The sequence below is a fragment of the Sinohyriopsis cumingii genome, chromosome 9, assembly GCF_028554795.1.
Source record: "Sinohyriopsis cumingii isolate HCF-2022 chromosome 9, ASM2855479v2, whole genome shotgun sequence".
NCBI classification, from domain to species: Eukaryota; Metazoa; Mollusca; class Bivalvia; order Unionida; family Unionidae; genus Sinohyriopsis; species Sinohyriopsis cumingii.
In genome coordinates, this window is record NC_142969.1 from 122,128,331 (window position 1) to 122,143,027 (window position 14,697).

At 34.7% G+C, this 14,697-nt stretch overlaps 1 non-coding gene across 1 annotated transcript; it reads right to left on the bottom strand.

The window, feature by feature from the left end:
- Positions 1-14,615: 14,615 nt before the first annotated feature.
- On the bottom strand, positions 14,616-14,697 carry Trnal-aag (transfer RNA leucine (anticodon AAG)). Its single transcript has one exon. It is a non-coding gene; the product is annotated as a tRNA-Leu (tRNA).

The window sequence follows — 14,697 nt, forward strand, 5'->3', positions numbered from 1 at the left end:
CAAAGTCATCCATTAAGTGTTACCTACTTTACAAAGACCAAACAATTATAAAACTGTATATCAGTTTGACATAATATATTGAAGTCTTTTTTTTTAAATTAAATACTCTCACTTTCTTTGTACGAACTGTCACTTCCGGTTATGACATCAGATGGAAAACACGTTTGATGATCGTTCCGTGAATTTTCAAGTTTTATTCCTTTAATAGACATTTTTTCCGTTTTAAGTTGTTACAGGTACCTTTATTATATTCGTGTGATCGCATTCATATAGAAGTTAGATATATTTTGTGTGTGTGGATAACTTTATCCACCACACAAAATGCTATTTTCTTTGACAATGAATTCAAAGCCTGGTCGTGCTGCACGTGCAACACAGGGAACGGACTCAAATTCTAATGACACCAGTGGAATAGCTAGCAATAAGAATGGCATGTCGAGTAACATCGATACACAGACAGGAGCTTCTCGTCGTTTTGGGAAAGAATGTACCGTAGTGATTGATGTAAAGGATGTGAAGAAAATAAAGGTAAGTGATATTATTAAAAGTGTAGATGAATTAACCGGAGATATGTCGGTCTATGCAGTTGTGCCCAAAGGTGCAAATTTGTATGAGGTCACACTACCAAGCAAGGAAGTAGCATATAATATCTTGTGTGGAATTGATATTGGAAGTGAACACTTTGATTGTACTCTCTTATATTCAGACACTATTATTGTGTCAATTCTTCATTTACCAGCATACATCACCGATGATGATATAAGTATGAAGCTCGGTGAATACGGAGTAGAACTTCTTTCTCCCATTCAACGCAGATATTATCCTGGGACTAGTGTGGCTGATGGGACTCGTTATGTCAAATGTAAATTTCCACAGCAGGTAAAATCCTTGCCTTACAGTCTGAAATTTCAGACTGTCAATGGTCAGCAATACTTTAGAGTATTACACGATAACCAAGTTAAGGTATGTTCTAGATGTCTAGATCCGGGACATGTTATGAAAGACTGCCCTGATTTTGTATGCTACAAGTGTGGGGAGCAAGGCCATGTAGCAAAAAATTGCACAAGGCAAAGATGTGACAGTTGTGGAAGTTTTCCTCTAATGTGTACATGCAGGATATGCGACAAATGCCACAAAGAGGCGCAAGCATGTATGTGTTACAGAGAGGCCATTGCAGGCATTCATTCGCAAGTTGATGATGCTAAGAGGGAAGACATATTGGAGTTACCGAGTGACGAAGATGATAAGGAAGAAATTGAGAATACAAAACAAAATAACGAGAGTGGAGAAAGTGGGGAAGAAAATGAAAGAAGTGGAGTTGATATGACCAATGTAGAAATAGAATCTGAGGAGGAAGTAAACAACAATTATACAATTGGTGATGGATCGGGGACAGATTCAGATGATGACAGGAAGATGGCTGCAGAAGTTGTTGAAAGATCAAACGAATCACGTACGTGTCAAGAAAACGGTACTAATATCGAAAATTTCAAAGTAGTACAAAGGAGGAGGAGAAGGTTTAATCCAGTACCTAACCTGAAAATGACTAGTATGCGACGAACACCTATTAAGAAATGATCAAACACTCAACATTTTTTAATACTTTCAATACACTCATCATAATCATGGCTTTAAATATTGCATCTCTAAATGTAAATGGCTTGCGTAATTTGAATAAACTAAAGTCTGTTTTAGAAATATTTAAAGAGAAAAGAGGCCATATTTTATTATTGCAAGAAACCTTTTGAGATGATGAGTTTGCTGAAAGTATTAGAGAAAATGAGATTTGGAATGGTGACATATTCTATAGTAATGCTGACAATAGGAGGGCAGGTGTTGCTGTTTTAGTAGTGAGAGAATTGAGAAATCAGGTGACACAAGAAATGATTGAAATGGGTAGGGTTTTACATCTTAAAATAGCTATTGATGATAAAGTGATTGATTTAATCAATATTTATGCTCCAAATGTTGTGAAGGAAAGGTATAACTTTTTCATGAAGCTAAAGACATATTTACATAACAGTACTAGTGATAGCACTATCCTGGCTGGTGATTTTAATACAGCTTTAGCAGGTATTGATCGACATAACAAAGCCTTACATATTGATGATGTAGCTGTGCGTGAACTTTATAAAATTACACTGGTCAACAGTGAAATCATTACTGACTTGAAAAGGCCCTAATCTGTAGTATTTTGGTGTGCCGAACACGAATATAACCGTGAAAAATTTGTATTGGCTCTCGTTTTGAAGATATTCATATACCTCATTTTCTATGTTTCACTGTGTAAATTTCTCCAGTAGGACTGCAGCAACATCCGGAATAATGATGTAACATTGCATAATACCATCATGCTCACATCATCCACAGTTGATTGCATCATTTTCTGATGCAATGCAATACTAATGCCATGCGGCTGCTGAAGTAAGTTGACGTCAGCAGTGTACTATACATGTGTAGGCCTATTATACTAATGCCAGGCGGCTGCTGAAGCTGACGTAAGCAGTGTACTATATAAAGCCCAATCAGATAGGTTCAGCATTTAAAATATTTTAGACGTTGTGCGAGACAGTTCAAGCTACTTTTACATAAAACTTATTATTTTATCCATTTACGTACAATAAAGAACAGTAATGCCTCGAAAGTGTGTTAATACCGCGGACAATTTTTGCTATATTTGTGGGGAAGTGACATTTGCCAACCAGAAGAAAAGTATCAATTCTCAAGTGAAGAAGGCATATCATCTTTACTTCGGATGCAAGGTTGGTGACCAAGACAAGCCTTGGGCTCCGCATATATGCTGTGCTACATGTACAACACAGCTTTCACAGTGGTTGAATTGCAAAAGGTCATCAATGCCGTTTGCAGTCCCAATGGTGTGGAGAGAGCCAAGCAACCACCTAAATGACTGTTACTTCTGCTTGGTTCCTCCTCTTTCCGGCGGAATAACGAAGCGAAAGAAGTCGAGAATAGTCTACCCAAACATTCCGTCTGCATTGAGACCAGTTCCACATGGTGAGGGACTTCCTATTCCAGAACCTCCAGCAGAATATTCTCTTGATTCATCTGACGAAGACAAAGGTGAGTCGACCTGTTCTTCTCCTGGTCCATCAGCATGCAGTGATCCAGATTTTCACTGTGGTGCATCATCAACCCCACACAGAATAACACAGGAAGAACCAAATGACCTGATTCGTGATTTGGACTTATCAAAGAACAAGGCAGAATTGCTAGGATCAAGACTCCAACAATGGAATCTTCTAGAAGAAGATGTCACAATTACTGCATATCGAAAGCGCCACCAGCAATTGGAGCCTTTCTTCAGAAAGGAAAGTAATCTGATATTCTGTTCCGATATTGAGGGCCTCATGAATGCTTTAAAAATCACTCATGACCCACAAGAATGGAGACTATTTGTGGACTCTTCGAAACTGAGTCTCAAGGCTGTGCTTTTGCACAATGGAAACATTCTTCCATCTATTCCAGTAGCGTATGCTGTCCACATGAAAGAGACATACGATAACTTAAGGCAGCTACTGAATTCCATTGAGTATAACAAGTACAGCTAGCACCTCTGTGGTGATTTGAAGGTAGTTGCCCTTTTAATGGGACTGCAGCAAGGATATACAAAATACATGTGTTTCTTATGCGAGTGGGATAGCCGAGCAAGGGAAATGCACTACATGAGGAAGGAATGGACTCACAGGCAGAATGTAGCCATTGGAGAGAAGAATATCCAACACCCAGCTCTGGTTGAGGCTCAGAAAATCTTGCTACCACCCCTTCACATCAAACTAGGTTTGATGAAGAACTTCGTGAAAGCCATTGACCGGACTTTGCCAGCATTCCGATACCTGCATGAAAAATTCCCTCGACTCAGCGAAGCAAAGATTAAAGAGGGAGTTTTTGTGGGTCCTCAGATTCGAGAGCTTTTCAAAGATGACCGGTTCAACAACTTGCTGGAAGGTGACGCGAAACAAGCATGGAATGCTTTTCGCCTAGTTTCTACAAACTTCCTCGGAAATGTTAGGGCAGAAAACTATAAGGAACTAGTAGAAGACATGTTGATGAAGTATAAGAAACTTGGCTGCAATATGTCTCTAAAGATTCACTTCCTTCATTCCCATTTGGATTTCTTTCCTAGCAACTGTGGTATTGTTAGTGATGAACACGGCGAACGTTTTCATCAAGATATCGCAACAATGGAACAAAGATACCAGGGAAAATGGTCCACTACAATGCTGGCTGACTACTGCTGGACACTCCTCAGAGATGCTCCCGAACAGCTGTACAAGAGACAGGCGAAGAAATCTAAGATGTAGTCAATGACTTGATTTTTTATAGGTAGGCTATTACAGTTGACCTTTTACTATTGGAATGCATTTCGTTATGTAAACATTAATTTCTTGCAGATTACAAAAAAACTAGAGCCAATTTTGCAATTTGACTGTCATATTCGTGTTCAGCACATAAAAATTGATAAGAATTGACTAATTTTATTTCAGTAACATGACTTTTGTAAAAATTTGTTGTCCAGTGTTATTCATGATAGGAATATTACCGATTTATGGAGATCACGAAATCCTAGTACTCGTAGTTTCTCCAGAAAACAAGTTGTACTAGGCGAAATGAAGCAGAGTAGAATAGATTATTTTTTGATTTCCTCAAAATTGCATTCCAATGTGCAAAATATTTATTATGCACATACATCCTTTAGTGATCATTCTTTTGTATACCTTAAACTAAATACCTGCAAAGTGGAAACAGGGCCCGGATTATGGATACTAAATAACAATGTTCTTTTTGAGGAAAAATATGTACAAAGAGTGAAATCAATTCTTACCGAGGGAAAAACTGACGAAATGTATTTCAGTGAACCACTCATTTGGTGGGATAATGTAAAATACAAAATTAAAAAATTTTCCCAAGTATACTGTACAAGAAGAAATAAGGAAAGGTTACAAGAATACTTTACATTGCAAAATAAATTAAAATCATTTTCAGAAAAAGTTGCAAATAAAGAATCATATGACATTAACAAATATGAAGAACTAAAACATCAGCTAAGTGACTACGAAACTGATTTTTGTCGGGGTGCTATATTGAGATCTAAGGCGAAATGGGCAATTGAAAGCGATAGAAATACTAAATACTTTCTAAATCTTGAGAAATATCGACACAACAAAAATGTAATCAATGAATTGATTGATGATGATGGTGTAATTATTTCAAATACAACCGGAATCTTAGATGAAATACATCAGTTTTACAGTCATTTATATTCTTCGGTAACTGTTGATGATAATTGTACTGATTCACTTTTAAATTTTGTAAACTGTTCTGTATCTGATGAGGATAAAGATATGTGTGATGCCATAATAACAGTTGATGAAATACATACAGCTATAAAAGGGATGGCTAAAAATAAAAGCCCCGGCCCGGACGGATTGACAGTAGAGTGGTATTGTAAATTTTATGATTGTATATATGATATTCTGTTGCACATCTTTCAGAGTGTTAAGAATGACAATATTATGTCGAGATCAATGAGATTTGGGGTTATATCACTTATTTATAAAAATAAGGGGGATAATAGAAGGTCGCAAAATTGGCGTCCTATCAGTTTACTTAATGTAGATTATAAAATTTTGGCAAGGATTTTGTCTACACGTTTAAAAATGGTATTACCCAAAATTATTTCTCAAACTCAGACATGTTGTATAGTTGGGAGAGATATTGCTGATACTATAGTCACTGTAAGAGATATTATAGATATGGTTGAGAGAGACAATCTTGAGGGATATATCTTAAAAATTGATCAAGAAAAAGCGTTTGACAGAGTTTGCCACTCCTATTTGATTTCTGTTTTACGAAAGTTCGGGTTTGGTGACAATTTTATTCAGTGGATAAAGATATTTTATAGTGAAATTAAAAGTAGTGTTAAATGCAATGGTCATCTAACGAAACCCTTTTTAATTAAAAATTCAGTCAGACAAGGTTGTCCTATATCAGCAATGTTATATGTATTAGCAGCAGAACCCTTAAGACTCGCTATCAAAGCAAATCCAAATATCAAAGGTATTCCACTCCCACTGTCTAGTAATACAAGTAAAGTCTTTCAACATGCAGATGATACAACCTTGACATTAGCGGACACACAATCCATTAATCAATCTTTTAATGTACTTGACTTGTATTGTAAAGGATCTGGTGCAAAGGTGAACAAGGAAAAGACAGAACTTCTGTGTATTGGATCTGGTAAACTTACTGATGATTATTGCAAACAATTACAAATTCAAATGTGTGATCAGGTCATCTTAATTTTGGGAGCTTATGTTGGAAAATGTGCAAAGTAATGTGAGCAACTGAACTGGAATGATAGATTGTCTAAAATTAAAAACTTATTGCAACTGTGGTCACAGAGATATTTGACAATACAAGGAAAAGTAACAGTTGTTAATAACTTATTAGTTTCTAGAGTATTGTACATAGTGTCAGTTCAGCCTCTTCCTGATATGATTGCTGATGAATTGAAGCAATTATTTCTCAAATTTATCTGGTCAGGAAAGTTCCATTTGGTTCACTATTATACAATAATTGGTGATAAGCGAAATGGCGGACTACAGTTAACTGATATAAAGATGAAAATGTATGCATTCAGAGTAAAATTTTTAAAAAGATACTTTGATGTGAATTGCCATGCTATGTGGAAAACTACCTTTGATCACTTGTTATCTACTGTTCTGAACATGAGGTTGACCAAAGAGTTGTTTCTCATGTCTTTAAATAAGCAACAATTGAATACCCTACCTATATTTTACAGACAAATGTTTCATGCATGGGAAAAACTTAGAAATAATATCGATACAAATATTGATGTGAGGAATGTTTTTGAACAACCTCTCTTTTTAAATCCTAATATTACATGTGCTGGTAAAACGTTGTTTTTCGCAGAATTTATAGAAGCAGGAATTGTTCGTGTTCAGGATATTACATATGAATTTGTACCTGGAATACAACCTTATAGAGCTATTCAAGAAATGATATACAAATCAAATTCTGAGATCAAAACAGATAAGATAAAAAAAGACTATAATTGCATAATAGAAAGTATACCATTGGGCTGGAGAAATATTGTTGCAACAGAATCAAAACCCACTTTAACCAATGGGAGAAATAATATGTTTCTCAGAGTTGATACAAAATTATATGACCTCTGTTTATGTACAACACAACTATTTTACAAGCTTTTATGTACGTTGATTTTTCAAGAACCAGCTTCTGTTTCCTTTTGGAGTAAGATATTTAGTTTGGAAACGCATAAATACTGGAAATATATACATTTGCCTTTCAAGACCCCAGATTGTGTAGATTTGGATTACAGAATAATGCACAATCGAATATTTACAAAAGAGAGACTGAAATACTATGGCAAAATTGATAATGACTTATGTCCAGTGTGCCAGTTGGAAACAGAGGATTTATTTCACATGTTTTTGAAATGTCCTGAATTAAGCTCTTTTAAGAATTATATTGTATATATAGTTGAGATTCTTTTTAAAAATTGTAAAGTTGGTGTTCTCAATAGCACTTCTTTTGAACAAATGCTCATGATAGGATATAACAAAGAAACAAAATCAGTCAAAAGTTATTTTTTGAACTACATTCTGAGCATTCCTCGATTGTGTATTTACAAAAGAAGAAACATTATGTCGTTATTAGGGAAACAAATAGACATCGAAAGATTGTTCCAATATTTGACTAGAAAATATATATTATATGCATATCAACATTACAAAGACAAAAATCAAACTTTGATTACAAAGTATTTTGTGAAAGATAATCCGTTAATGAGAATAGAAGAGGATAAATTGTTTATTACATTGCAGAATCATTGTTTTGTACTATAGCATTACAAAATATTATTTTAGAATCATTGTTCTGTAATATAGCTTAACAAAATACTATTGTAGAATCATTGTTTTGTAATATAGCATTACAAAATACTATTGTAGAACCATTATTTTGTAATATAGCATTACAAACTACTATGTACATACTGAATGTATACTTTTAACTTATATACTGTACAAAACGTTTTTTAAATAAAGAAAGAAAAAAAGGCGCAAGTTTAAGGCACCAGTCTCTTCGGGGGCGTGGGTTCGTGGGTTGTGCATTATTCTGTAATCCAAATCTCTCGATGTCTATTTGTTAACCTTATAACGACATACTGTTTCATCTTTTGTAAATACACAATCGAGCAATGCTCAGAATGTAGTTCAAAAAATAACTATTGACTGATTTTGTTTCTTTGTTATATCCTATCATGAACATTTGTTCAAAGGAAGTATTATTTAGAACACCAACTCTACAATTTTTAAAAATAATCTCAACTATATATACAATAAAATTCTTAAAAGAGCTTAATTCAGGACATTTCAAAAACATGTGAAATAAATCCTCTGTTTCCAACTGGCACACTGGACATAAGTCATTATCAATTTTGCCATAGTATTTCAGTCTCTCTTTTGTAAATATTCGATTGTGCATTATTCTGTAATCCAAATCTACACAATCTGGGGTCTTGAAAGGCAAATGTATATATTTCCAGTATTTATGCGTTTCCAAACTAAATATCTTACTCCAAAAGGAAACAGAAGCTGGTTCTTGAAAAATCAACGTACATAAAAGCTTGTAAAATAGTTGTGTTGTACATAAACAGAGGTCATATAATTTTGTATCAACTCTGAGAAACATATTATTTCTCCCATTGGTTACAGTGGGTTTTGATTCTGTTGCAACAATATTTCTCCAGCCCAATGGTATACTTTCTATTATGCAATTATAGTCTTTTTTTTATCTTATCTGTTTTGATCTCAGAATTTGATTTGTATATCATTTCTTGAATAGCTCTATAAGGTTGTATTCCAGGTACAAATTCATATGTAATATCCTGAACACGAACAATTCCTGCTTCTATAAATTCTGCGAAAAACAACGTTTTACCAGCACATGTAATATTAGGATTTAAAAAGAGAGGTTGTTCAAAAACATTCCTCACATCAATATTTGTATCGATATTATTTCTAAGTTTTTCCCATGCATGAAACATTTCTCTGTAAAATATAGGTAGGGTATTCAATTGTTGCTTATTTAAAGACATGAGAAACAACTCTTTGGTCAACCTCATGTTCAGAACAGTAGATAAAAAGTGATCAAAGGTAGTTTTCCACATAGCATGGCAATTCACATCAAAGTACCTTTTTAAAAATTTTACTCTGAATGCATACATTTTCATCTTTATATCAGTTAACTGTAGTCCGCCATTTCGCTTATCACCAATTATTGTATAATAGTGAACCAAATGGAACTTTCCTGACCAGATAAATTTGAGAAATAATTGCTTCAATTCATCAGCAATCATATCAGGAAGATGCTGAACTGACACTATGTACAATACTCTAGAAACTAATAAGGTATTAACAACTGTTACTTTTCCTTGTATTGTCAAATATCTCTGTGACCACAGTTGCAATAAGTTTTTAATTTTAGACAATCTATCATTCCAGTTCAGTTGCTCACATAACTTTGCACATTTTCCAACATAAGCTCCCAAAATTAAGATGACTTGATCACACATTTGAATTTGTAATTGTTTGCAATAATCATCAGTAAGTTTACCAGATCCAATACAGAAGTTCTGTCTTTTCCTTGTTCACTTTTGCACCAGATCCTTTACAATACAAGTCAAGTACATTAAAAGATTGATTAATGGATTGTGTGTCCGCTAATGTCAAGGTTGTATCATCTGCATGTTGAAAGACTTTACTTGTATTACTAGATAGTGGGAGTGGAATACCTTTGATATTTGGATTTGCTTTGATAGCGAGTCTTAAGGGTTCTGCTGCTAATACATATAACATTGCTGATATAGGACAACCTTGTCTGACTGAATTTTTAATTAAAAAGGGTTTCGTTAGATGACCATTGCATTTAACACTACTTTTAATTTCACTATAAAATATCTTTATCCACTGAATAAAATTGTCACCAAACCCGAACTTTCGTAAAACAGAAATCAAATAGGAGTGGCAAACTCTGTCAAACGCTTTTTCTTGATCAATTTTTAAGATATATCCCTCAAGATTGTCTCTCTCAACCATATCTATAATATCTCTTACAGTGACTATAGTATCAGCAATATCTCTCCCAACTATACAACATGTCTGAGTTTGAGAAATAATTTTGGGTAATACCATTTTTAAACGTGTAGACAAAATCCTTGCCAAAATTTTATAATCTACATTAAGTAAACTGATAGGACGCCAATTTTGCAACCTTCTATTATCCCCTTATTTTTATAAATAAGTGATATAACTCCAAATCTCATTGATCTCGACATAATATTGTCATTCTTAACACTCTGAAAGATGTGCAAGAGAATATCGTATATACAATCATAAAATTTACAATACCACTCTACTGTCAATCCGTCCGGGCCGGGGCTTTTATTTTTAGCCATCCCTTTTATAGCTGTATGTATTTCATCAACTGTTATTATGGCATCACACATATCTTTATCCTCATCAGATACAGAACAGTTTACAAAATTTAAAAGTGAATCTGTACAATTATCATCAACAGTTACCGAAGAATATAAATGACTATAAAACTGATGCATTTCATCTAAGATTCCGGTTGTATTTGAAATAATTACACCATCATCATCAATCAATTCATTGATTACATTTTTGTTGTGTCGATATTTCTCAAGATTTAGAAAGTATTTAGTATTTCTATCGCTTTCAATTGCCCATTTGGCCTTAGATCTCAATATAGCACCCCGACAAAAATCAGTTTCATAGTCACTTAGCTGATGTTTTAGTTCTTCATATTTGTTAATGTTATATGATTCTTTATTGGCAACTTTTTCTGAAAATGATTTTAATTTATTTTGCAATGTAAAGTATTCTTGTAATCTTTCCTTATTTCTTCTTGTGCAGTATACTTGGGAAAATTTTTTAATTTTGTATTTTACATTATCCCACTAAATGAGTGGTTCACTGAAATACATTTCGTCAGTTTTTCCCTCGGTAAGAATTGATTTCACTCTTTGTACATATTTTTCCTCAAAAAGAACATTGTTATTTAGTATCCATAATCCGGGCCCTGTTTCTACTTTGCAGGTATTTAGTTTAAGGTATACAAAAGAATGATCACTAAAGGATGTATGTGCATAATAAATATTTTGCACATTGGAATGCAATTTTGAGGAAATCAAAAAATAATCTATTCTACTATGCTTCATTTCGCCTAGTACAACTTGTTTTCTGGAGAAACTACGAGTACTAGGATTTCGTGATCTCCATAAATCGGTAATATTCCTATCATGAATAATTTTATAAAGTTCACGCACTGCTACATCATCAATATGTAAGGCTTTGTTATGTCGATCAATACCTGCTAAAGCTGTATTAAAATCACCAGCCAGGATAGTGCTATCACTAGTACTGTTATGTAAATATGTCTTTAGCTTCATGAAAAAGTTATACCTTTCCTTCACAACATTTGGAGCATAAATATTGATTAAATCAATCACTTTATCATCAATAGCTATTTTAAGATGTAAAATCCTACCCTTTTCAATCATTTCTTGTGTCACCTGATTTCTCAATTCTCTCACTACTAAAACAGCAACACCTGCCCTCCTATTGTCAGAATTACTATAAAATATGTCACCATTCCAAATCTCATTTTCTCTAATACTTTCAGCAAACTCATCATCCCAAAAGGTTTCTTGCAATAATAAAATATGGCCTCTTTTCTCTTTAAATATTTCTAAAACAGACTTTAGCTTATTCAAATTACGCAAGCCATTTACATTTAGAGATGCAATATTTAAAGCCATGATTATGATGAGTGTATTGAAAGTATTAAAAAATGTTGAGTGTTTGATCATTTCTTAATAGGTGTTCGTCGCATGCTATTCATTTTCAGGTTAGGTACTGGATTAAACCTTCTCCTCCTCCTTTGTACTACTTTGAAATTTTCGATATTTGTACCGTTTTCTTGACATGTACGTGATTCGTTTGATCTTTCAACAACGTCTGCAGCCATCTTCCTGTCATCATCTGAATCTGTCCCCGATCCATCTCCAATTGTATGATTGTTGTTTACTTCCTCCTCAGATTCTATTTCTACATTGGTCATATCAACTCCGCTTCTTTCATTTTCTTCCCCACTTTCTCCACTCTCGTTATCTTGTTTTGCATTCTCAATTTCTTCTTTATCATCTTCGTCACTCGGTAACTCCAGTATGTCTTCCCTCGTAGCATCATCAACTTGCGAATGAATGCCTGCAATGGCCTCTCTGCAACACATACATGTTTGCGCCTCTTTGTGGCATTTGTCGCATATCCTGCATGTACACATTAGAGGAAAACTTCCACAACTGTCACATCTTTGCCTTGTGCAATTTTTTGTTACATGGCCTTGCTCCCCACACTTGTAGCATACAAAATCAGGGCAGTCTTTCATAACATGTCCCGGATCTAGACATCTAGAACATACCTTAACTTGGTTATCGTGTAATACTCTAAAGTATTGCTGACCATTGACAGTCTGAAATTTCAGACTGTAAGGCAAGGATTTTACCTGCTGTGGAAATTTACATTTGACATAACGAGTCCCATCAGCCACACTAGTCCCAGGATAATATCTGCGTTGAATGGGAGAAAGAAGTTCTACTCCGTATTCACCGAGCTTCATACTTATATCATCATCGGTGATGTATGCTGGTAAATGAAGAATTGACACAATAATAGTGTCTGAATATAAAAGAGTACAATCAAAGTGTTCACTTCCAATATCAATTCCACACAAGATATTATATGCTACTTCCTTGCTTGGTAGTGTGACCTCATACAAATTTGCACCTTTGGGCACAACTGCATAGACCGACTTATCTCCGGTTAATTCTTCTACACTTTTAATAATATCACTTGCCTTTATTTTCTTCACATCCTTTACATCAATCACCACGGTACATTCTTTCCCAAAACGACGAGAAGCTCCTGTCTGTCTATCGATGTTACTCGACATGCCATTCTTATTGTAAGCTATTCCACTGGTATCATTCGAGTTTGAGTCGGCTCCCTGTGCTGCACGTGCAGCTCGACCAGGCTTTGTATTCATTGTCACAGAAAATAGTATTTTGTGTGGTGGATAAAGTTATCCACCCACACAAAATATATCACACTTATATATGAATGGGATCACACGAATCTTATAAACGTACCTGTAACAAATTAAAACAGAAAAAATGTCTATTAAAGGAAATTCACGGAGCGATCATCAAACATGTGTTCCTTCTGATGTCATAACCGGAAGTCCGCCTAAAACCAGCGCCTTAGACCGCTCGGCCACGCTACCGACAGACTAAGTCTTAATAGTGCTAACACGAGACTGTTAGTCTACACTGTTACAGTCTACTTTTGATGAAATGGTTTGGCCTATGGTTTACAATTTTACAAACTGAGATCCTAGTCTATATAAGTAAATCTACTCCAATTCATTACTCGAATATATGTGTCAAGGTACATAGTCTGATACGGTTCATACAAAATTTGATTAGTCTAGATGTAGTAGTGTTGAAATGACAGAAGAGGTAAAAAAAAAACTGACGACTGAAAAGGAAAATAAAATCTTTTGCAAGCGATAAATTTACGCTATGTAGATCTATTTATTCAATGGTTAAACACATATCTTTTCGAATAATATACATACCACTTTCATAATCGCAGGTGTGACAGAGTGCAATATCTTTGAGGGGTATAGAATGTATAGCTGAAAATTCACTTAAAGTGTCAACATCAGGTTATAATGACCTACTTTTTATGCATTTACTTGTCTTGAATCGAATCCCCATACTTTATAACTCGTGTGTCCGAGAAATAGGTTCAACGATATTGTGACTGTAAAAAAGGGATTGCCGAGAATGCAGTAGTCATTTACACGTGAGAAGTAGGATGTAGTACCTTAGTTCTCTTCTGGTTGTATTAGTCTTCTTTAGATACAGCTAAATGCAAATGTTCATCGGTAGGGGCTTATTGGATTACAAGATATCAAGGGTGTAATAAAACGTATTGCTTCGGTATAAAAATGTATGCAGTGGAGAAGGTTAGGTCACAATGATTTCGTTATGATATATTTGAATTATCCCCTTACGATGAAACCACATACCAACTTCATGAGTTTAGGTAAAATGACTTAATGTAACACTGTTTGGATTACGTTAAAGCGAAATACGAGTAACAGCCAAAAAGAGTTGGGGAAACTATTCTTCCTATATTTCATACCGCGAAAATTTTAAGTAAAGTTAGTAACAAATAGAGACAGAATATTCAACTTTATCAAACGAAATCCTTGAACAGTTCTTCTTGAAATCATGTACAGTTGAAGATGCACTGTTCGTTATAAAATAGGTAAAAGTGGATTGATCATTTTCTTCACTGATTTGCCTTGAGTTACATTCTTGAAAAGAGAGACCGGCAAAGAGAATTGGTCAACGGTAGTTTTAAATGTCGCTTAGCTAAATTTGGTTTAATAAAAATACTTGGCAGCGGTGGGATTCGAACCCACGCCCCCGAAGAGACTGGTGCCTTAAACCAGCGCCTTAGACCGCTCGGCCACGATACC